This window comes from Melanotaenia boesemani, chromosome 14 (assembly GCF_017639745.1).
Source record: "Melanotaenia boesemani isolate fMelBoe1 chromosome 14, fMelBoe1.pri, whole genome shotgun sequence".
Lineage (NCBI taxonomy): Eukaryota > Metazoa > Chordata > Actinopteri > Atheriniformes > Melanotaeniidae > Melanotaenia > Melanotaenia boesemani.
In genome coordinates, this window is record NC_055695.1 from 16,430,583 (window position 1) to 16,440,139 (window position 9,557).

The 9,557-nt window shown below is 37.1% G+C and overlaps 1 protein-coding gene across 3 annotated transcripts in view; it reads right to left on the bottom strand.

The window, feature by feature from the left end:
• The window catches only part of negr1 (neuronal growth regulator 1), a 152,566-nt gene that overhangs the window by 65,741 nt on the left and 77,268 nt on the right, over nt 1–9,557 (bottom strand). The window lies entirely within an intron of this gene.

Sequence of the window (9,557 nt, forward strand, 5' to 3'; positions counted from 1 at the left end):
GATAGACTAAAGCTCACATTGCATATATTCCTAAAAGGATTTGAAGTGAGAATCTCAAGTTAAGTGGGTTTCTTATATATATATATATATATATATATATATATATATACACATATTAGGACTGTCAAAAATAACATGTTAACAACCCTAACTAATTTATGTAATTAATTGTGTTAATATTTTTAATTTATAATAATATTAAATGCATGCACAGCATGACAAATCCAATACATCTGTTATTTCTCCATTATGATGGTGGGACATTGAGAGGCAAGATGGAACAAGATGAGCTGACCGACTCGATAGATGGATTTGAGGATAAAATGGAACAACATCCGTGGAGGATGGTGGTTAAGAGGTTCCTGGGTTTTGCATAAACGTGGCTGGTCTAGTGGCTCTCTAGACCTCTGCGCAGCACAGCCTGGCTCTCTTTCCCTCTCCTGGTCCATAAAACATGAGGGCTGTCAGTGATCAGCTGATATGCTTTTCTCTTTTGTTATGTTTGTTTATGGTTCACCTGAGAAAATAGAAATAAGCAGTTCATGGTTTATGCCATATATTTACCCCATAGTATTGTTTTTGGCAAGACTCTTCTCTAACAAAGTGGCTGACAGGTGGTAGAAAGGATTTATACTTCAGCTATATAGAACAGTTCTGATGGGGGGGGCCAGGCATGCAGTGTTGCCAACTTAGTGACTTTGTCGCTATATTAAGCCACTTTTCAGACCCTTCAAGGGATTTCTTTTTAAAAAGTGACTAGGGACAAATCTAGCGACTTTTTCTGGTGTTATTGGAGACTTTGGGACACTGATGTAAATTAATGTAGTTTACTTTTCTCAATTGTGAGTGGGTGCAGCACAGATCCCTCCCTGTCCAAAAGCACTCAGAAGAGACTTGGTCCTCATGCAGTGACAGCAGCAGCAGTTCCCAGCTGCATACAGAGCAGATGATCACCTCTGCTTTATGACCAGGCTGAAAATGAAACATGCAAAGCTGCTGCTGGCTGAGCCCACGATGGCTTACCGTTAGAGATTAATGTGACTACTTAGAAAACAACCTACACTTTAAATAAATAAATAAATAGCCTTTCCCACGACATTCCCCTCCATGACAGCCCCCATCACAACCATAGACTGCTTATTCACCTGTATAAATCTCTTTTCGTTGTTTTCAGGCGTAACGAGTTAGGACGGTATTAATCTTTTTCAGACATAAAGACGTACAAATGTTGCTCAAAGTACAAGGGTGATTATGCAAATTAGACAATGACGTCATTTAGCGACTTCTAGCGACTATTAGGACAGCCAATACCTACTTTTCTTACAGAAGAGTTGGCAACAATCCAGGCAGGGGCAATGACCAGGAAAATTATACCTTTTTTTAAGTTCTAGATTTTATGAGATATTGAACTGATTATTACAAATAAAGTGATCATCTAATGTAAAAAGCTAAGAAAAACAGTCAATGAAATATATATATATATATATATATATATATATATATATTTCATAGACTTTCTTTTTTTATCAACAGTTGTTTACTTTGCGTGATCCTTTGTTGAAGGACTTTTATCACTGCTACACAAACACTTGCACTTCAATGATAATAAATGATGATAATAAATATAATTTATTTAGATTATAAATTTATATGGGTAAATCAATATGGGTAAATAGCTAAACACCAGGTGTCGGAATTGGTATTGGACACAAAAAAATTTGTATTGGAACATCCCTAATATATATATATATATATATATATATATATATAGATAAGTTTAATTGTTTTTATATTGTAATGTATATATGTTGTAATGTAAAATCTTAGAAAATACATCAAACTGTTTTACCACTGACCAATTCACAAACACACACTCACTCCAACACTGATGGCAGCAGGGATTTCATGAATATTTGCTGTTCAAAGCCAAAACAACAAAAGCTGGAAAGCAGATGATGGCTCTGAGACCAGAACAAAAGAATATAAATGAAGTTTGATGAGAGTATGCAACTTATTACATTATTTAACATTAGAGCTATAATGAAAATTTGATTATTGGATGGCTAGAAAATAAAGTGGCAACTATTTTCGCTGTCATTTCATTATTTCAGTAATTTATCACAAGCAAACACTCCATGGCTCATGTTTCTGAATATGACGATGGGATCTTCCCTTTCTCATGAAACTTAACCAAATATATCTGAAGTTCATACAGACTAAACATAACAATAATAATTTGTTGATTTTATTATGTGAAAACTGGCAAAATGATAATAAGTCTATGCAGTGTTGCCCAATAAGGTACCTGGAGATGGTCACCAACAGTAACAGGTAATATGGGTGGTATATGAAAAGATCACGTTGGAAATTATTCGTCATTCATCTTATGATTAATAAATAACTTATTAAATACATAACTTGTTTCTTTTTGACTGTGTGTGTGTTAGAATAATAAAAGGTTATAGGATCCATGCAGGAAGCTCTGTGTAGTCTGACAGAGGCTGTGGAAAATTCTCCCAAGACCACAATTACTTTCCAGCCCAGTGACACACAGTGTGAAATTTATTTATACACAAGTTTTCCGGGTGGTAATGGAAGTTTGGGATAAAAGATGCATGGCCAGATCTGGAGAGCATTAAGATCAAACAGAGTGCATAATCAAGCAAAACTGAGCTCAACACACTGTTTAAAGAGCAACAGAGAGCTCACAATGACTCAGCAATATCTCATAAAAAAAGGAGACAGAATCATGCTTCAAGAGGTGAAATCTTCATTGGGAAAGAGCTGCATTCTATAAAAATGTCTCCTCTCATTCTCCAACCCTTGTGGCTCTATATCTAACTACTATGTCCAAAAAGAAAAGAAAAAATAAAATATGAAGGCCTGGCTAAAGAAAAAAGACCCTCCCTGTCTTTTCTCACACTGGAGTCCAAGAGTCTTGGCCAAGATTTTGGTGGCAACACAAACAGCAGCAGAAGACAGAAAATGTTTAAAAATCAGATCTATAAACAAGCACTGAAAGTAGCCATGTGCTAATACACCAAGAGAGCAAAGGAATGGAGAAATAACGCAAATTGCCCTGTTTTTCATGGCACATGGCTGGACTTTGCCCCACTGAGGAAGCCTTTTCAGTGGGTGAAGACTTTCTTTCTTTTAAAACCTAATCCATGTTGATGTGGGAGGAGATGTGCAGTGTAGTGAGTCAATAGAGCAGCCAAATGGTCCAAACACCATATAGGTTTAATTCTTCCTCTGTGTAGTGAGCAGCAGAGTTTGACTCATTCAAACTGCACTATTTCAAGTATTTCATACAAAATACAGCATAAGATAAAACTGTTCTAAACTGTTCTGTAACCTTTACAAGGAAGCAAGCATCAGCTACAGTTTGTGTGTGGAGCTAGAGGGATTGGATATTTATTGGTTTCACTGAACAAGTAGGTCTCTTGTTAACCCAGCAACAGTACCAAAATGATGGGGGAAGAAAAAAAAAAAAAAAAAAAGACTGTGAAAGAGAGGTTTTTCTAATGTGTTTATGCTATAGCACACTGTTTTAGACTTTTAGGGGGAAAAATAAAATGACTTCATTGTCATTTGGGAAGCTTGTTTAGTGTTACTAGGGAATATAAAAATATGTTTGAAAATCATTATGTATTTTAAATTATTTAACTGTTGATTAAACCACATTTTCACAGCAGTCCATATTATATCTTAATACGTATGATAAACAGATGAGGCAAATGTTGACACAGCATCAGTTCTTTCTCTTACATCACTGATTACATGGCTCTTTAATGATTTTAAGGATTTATTTGCAAACATTACTGATTGGGTTAAAGGTTTTGACACAGGCTAATAAGTGTAAATGTCAATAAAGTAAAGGGCCTATCTTGACCCAATGTTTTAACAACATGGCATAACATAAGGTTCAAGATGTAGCCCATGTCAAAAATTATTAATAGAATCTCTCACTTAGGCATAGTAAATAACCCATTTAGATGTGTTTACAAATGGTTAAAGGTCTTGTCTATTTTGTTATATAATGTTTGTGGCTTGTGATTTATTTTCTGCTGCAGTTTGAATTGTTTTCTTGACTTTTACATGTATGAAGGTATGCCAATTATGTTGCAAGTTTCAGCCACTAGATGGCAGTGTCATGGGCACTGCTCACTATCCCGCTGACATTTGGCTAGAAGCATTCTGCTCCTTCTACCTGTTTATGTCGGACTTGTGTGCTTGATTTGTACTGAAAAGTCAGATTTTCCAAGTTCCCAGTCGGAAATGCAACAAAAACATCCCTTAACGTTGGATATTCAAGTCATTAAAGATGGCTGTTAAGTCCCACATCCGACTTCCGACCTCCGAGTCAAATCAAACACCATTTGCTGGAGATGGTAAATAAGAAACCATTTTCTGGTGTAATAAAGAAGAAAGGTAAATAAACAAAGCTCTTGTTAGAATGGACACCTGTTACATTTAAGATGTTTCTGGCTCTATTTAAATGAGATGATCTATTGTTAAATGGATTACACAGAGATCCTGGATGTGGCACAAACTGGAGGCTGCCAGATGAAAAGCAAGAACTGCTGTGTGTATAATTTCCAGCTGACATGTTAAAAAGGAACTGCTGTGCTCCTGTGTTATGTGAGAGTATGCAAAATTATACATTTAACATTTCTGCCAGTTTATAAGCGTTGATGTAATTGTTACGAATTGTATTTGTTTGTATTTTCTGTGTGAATGTCCAGAGATCACTGTTATTCAAGTTCAGACTACTAAAAGAAGTTTGTTGGCACTAGTTCATGCCATGACTGATAAAGGGCAAAACGTGATACAACTGCGATGGTTGTTAAAAAGTTAAAAAGAACCTCAGTTATTGTGACCTGTGAGTGAACTCCTTTCCCGGCCTGCAGTTGTATGAATTGAAAAGCACCTTCCTACAGATGGCTAACAATGACAATGGTTAATGATCACAGTAGTTTTAATGGAAACAGAAACAAAAAAAAAACAAAACATCCTCACATGATGTTTAATAATTGTTCTCAGTACCTGTGTGCATCTAAACCATGAACCACTGAATGTGAATTTTACCACTGATCAGAGAAGGAAAGTGGAACATTTCATTGCACGGTAGGTGTTAAGTGTGTTATTACTGCTGGTGTTGAATGTGCATAAAACGAATGAAAGTGGTTATATTAATTTTAATGAATGCTTGAATATTGCATGTGCAGCCTTTATGGATTATTATGGGCAATTAGTTGTTGCTCTTTGGCTTGTTGAGTGATCAGTGGTAAATGCCAGCGCATGCACAGCAGAGTTGTGTCTACCACTTTTACATCTTTATTGTTTTTAAGTACTCTGATAGAAGCTACTAAACTTTATTTTTCTACTTTATATGCTGTAAAAGAACTATAGCCTTTCACAGTCCCTCTGCTGACCAGCCCCCTGTTTCTGACATACACTAAATAATTCCAGTAAATGGCTGACCTAAACACTGCCCTTAATATGCAGCTTGACTGTATTTCATTTCAGTCGGAAATTGTGATATGCCGAATGTGGAATTCCATTGTGTACACTTGTGTCTTTTACTAGAGCAATAAAATCAAAAGCACTGACCCATGAGGCCAAGTATTCTTGTTTGCTTCCAACACCATTTGCCAAATAGCAGAATCAAATGCTATGGTTTCCAAAGGAAGACAACAATTTTTTTCCCACCGTGAGAAGAATTTTGCCAGTGAGAAGTTGGTCTGAATGGGCACATTAGAAAAATCATTGCTGTAAAAATTTTGGCTGATGAAAGCTAACTTAGGTTTAAAATCACCCATCTACTGTGATATTCTGATATGATTAAGCACACAGTATGAAAATGGAATAAAATAAGCTTCTGCTTAACATATTAAACAAACTTAGCTTAGTTACAAAATACATCAGTAGCTTAGTAGTGTTGAATAAAACCCAAAGACTAGGTTAACTAGCTGTGTGCAGTGGGCACAAACAAAATTTTAGTTTGATTTCTGTTTGTTGACATGTTGCATAGTTTAGGGCGGGCCATTTGCAGAGCACAAAATTTGGGGAAAAGAATAATAAAATGAATCATGCAACACCGTTTTACACAGTTTGCTTCCCACATACACTGCTGATACATTTTATTTCCCCTCTCATTCAAATTCATTTGGAATGCCAACCATGTGGTAGTTAGCACCGCAGCCTCACAGCAAGAAGATCTCCAGTCTGAACCTTTGGGAAGCGGTTCAAACAGTGGTCTTTCTGTGGCGAGTTTATATGATCTCCCCATGTATGTATGGGTTCTTTCTGGGTTCTTCGGCTTCCTCCCACCATGCAAACACATGCATGTTAGGTTAATTGGTCACTCTAATTCTCCCTAGGAGGGAGTGTGAGTGATTGTTTGTTTCTCTGTGTTGGCCCTGCGATAGACTGACGACCTGTACGAGGTGCCCCTGCCTCTTGCCTGTTAATTGCTGCAATAAGCTCTAACTTATTTGTGACCCTTCTTCATGACCGCACACATGAAGATAAAAAATCAGGCATTTAACAGTTTTGATCATACTGTGTGTGGTGTGCTCCGAAAAGCTCAGCACAAAACAACACACATAACACTTCTGTCCCACAACCAATCTAGAATCTAGTCCTCCGAGCCAGAAATCTGGCATGATCTAAACTGATTGAAGAACAAACAAAGAAGAAACATAGCAACAACCGGAAAAATGAAGAAGAACCATGGCAACAATCGCAAAACACAACACCCAGCATGGAAGAGGACATACATAATGAAGTAATGATGGTGGTCTTGCGACTATTGTTAACAGAAAAAACAAATAAATAAATAACAGACTGGAGGCAGCATGAACACAGACTTTACATCCTTCATTGCTTCCCAGTCAGCTCGCTCCCTGATTGGCTACATTCTGTTCCACGTCACAATCTACAGTCACAATTCAGGAGTCGTCGGCTTTCCTCACATACAAAGATTTTTGGTCGAAATATTGAACATGTTGAATGATTCCGATTGTCGACCATGACCCGTTTAAGAGCCGATTGTCGGGACAAATTCACTCTTAACACACCTCACACCAAATAATAATTTTATAGGAAAACCTTATAAGACTTAAGATAATCAGGTGTTTGCCATCCTTGGTCGAGTAGGGGGAAAACCGGGACAAAAACAGTCCAATAAACTTTATGTGTCCCTAGCTTAAGCTGTCCAATGCTTCTAACAAATCCAGCTTTTCACATGAAGAAAATGGTTAAAAATGGTCCACCTATGTTTAACTGACCACATGATATGAAAGAAAATCTGCCAATTGTTCTCCTTTTTTAACCTATGTTTTTAGTGCCTGCAGCAAACTATTTAAAAAAAAAGATGAGAACAGCTGCATTGAGTCCATTGTTGACACAGTATAAATAAAAAGTATACTCTGTATCACTGAACAAGGAGGATATAGAGCGGAGAGAAGACTGAAAACTCATGGGATGAAACAAATAGGAAAAGTTACTCCGGGCACGAGACATGTCAGGCTATATAACAGCTTAGCAGTGATTTCATTAACTTGGCAGGCAGTTTGGCTGGTCCTGACAAGTCAAGCACAGATGTAGTCAATGAAATTAATGATGGCTTAGTACCAGTATGGCATGGAGGACTGGTCTCCCCTGCAAGTGCACAGACCTGGTAGCCTCCACCAGACCTTAGAATTTCTTCAGAAATCATTTACCAAATTGCATTTATTCAGAAATCAGTGATGATTTGTGCTCAGGACGCCTCTGTGTAAAGCTCTTATATAACATGACCTCTCTTTCATTGCCTGGGAACTCTCGATGTGTCGTGAGCACTGCTGCTAAAAGTCTCTTCTAATTAATGCAGAGAAAGTAATTAAAGCGATACCAGAGAGAGAATAAATTTGAATGTAAGGTAGGTTTTAACAGATGTCACACGGGGCCGGTATGCCTTTGATGGGAAGACAAGAATTAAAAAAATCAGTATATTGCAATGTGTCTGCCATGAAAAACATGCATATTTAGTCTCCTGTACACACTAGATCTAATGACAATGACCATCAGAAGCAGGTGAGAATAATAATGAAACTCATGTCACGTAGGCTCCAAGTTTAACCAATGGAAGCTAACTTCTATATTCACTGTTCATCCTTACATTACTTTTTGTGCTCTCTGCCTTCATTTCCTTATTTCTTTGTGAGCTGCATAGACATGTTTCTGGCTGCTTAAATAACAGGAAGAGATACCGTTAATATGTATTTTTAAAAAGGTATCTTTAAACAGCTTTATTCAAAAGCAACAAATAAACAATTTATTTAAGTAACTTACCTTGATCAGATTTAGAGTAAAAGCCCTGCAGTGCTAACAGCAATGATTATTCTACTGGAATTACTAAATTTCTTAACTAATGAGACTTCTACAACACATTGTCCAGTAAGGCCGAAGAGGTAAATGATCAATTGTTGCAATAATACTATCATTTATGAGCAGATGAATGAAGTAAAAAAAAAAAGAATATTTAGCTACAGTCATTATTTTCTGGCATCAATGTCAAGTATAGACCAATTAAGCAGAATACAATGAGTAGGAAGTGAATTGCAGGCAGATGATTTGTGTTTTCCACTCTACTCTTGGAGTGAATATTGTAGAAATTTAGCTTAGTTTCTCTTCATGCTGTCAAATAAACCTACTGTGTTGCAGGTTTTGAGCTCTAGCATCCATCTTATGATTAAGCTTCTTACTAAGTAGGTCTGGCCTTACATTTGAACAAATTTATAAGTACAGATCCTTCTGAAACTGAAAGATGGATTTCTAAAAAGAAAAAAAATCACATTAGGCCACAATCATTTTCAATAAATGAAATCCAGTTACATCATTTCCATGCAGGATCCAGTTGCATCATCCTTCCCCTGCTGCAAATGGTATTCCTATCGATTACAGCAGGATGGGGGCTTTGCAAAGGTCACCGAAGCCATTAAACAAGAACCCATCCTTGATATATAGTTTGGAAAGCATTATATGTTGCATGTTCAACGTTGACATTCAACAAAATCCACATTAACGTTATGTATAATGAAAAAAAGAAAAAAGCTCTAGTGTTGGTAAGTAATGCAAAACCATCAAGAGACCAAACATGAATTGTGTGTGAGAGCCTACTGAGAGATATTTGAGAAAGTGACTGAGGCCCCTCTCACCTCAGGGAGATGTCACTCCCGGCAAATTAAAGAAATCATAGCAAGGTTAATTCTGTATTCAATGCCAATGCCTGGCTAAATGCTGTTGCAGTAAGCAATTTCCCATATTGTGTAGAGGAGCTGAGGGTACGCTTCCTCCAGGCCTGCAATATACAGATAGGGCAGCCATCGCCGAAGAATCCATTATAGCATAGAGAAGCATTTTCTACATCAATTTATTCTTTTAAGTCTTGAAAATTGAGAACAACCCACACTGCTACATTGTACACTGCTGCCTTCTGGCCCCAACTCAAGGTGTGGGCCAGATGTAGGGGTAGAATCAAACTGTGTGGAGGGCTTGTCTGGAAAAAAGGC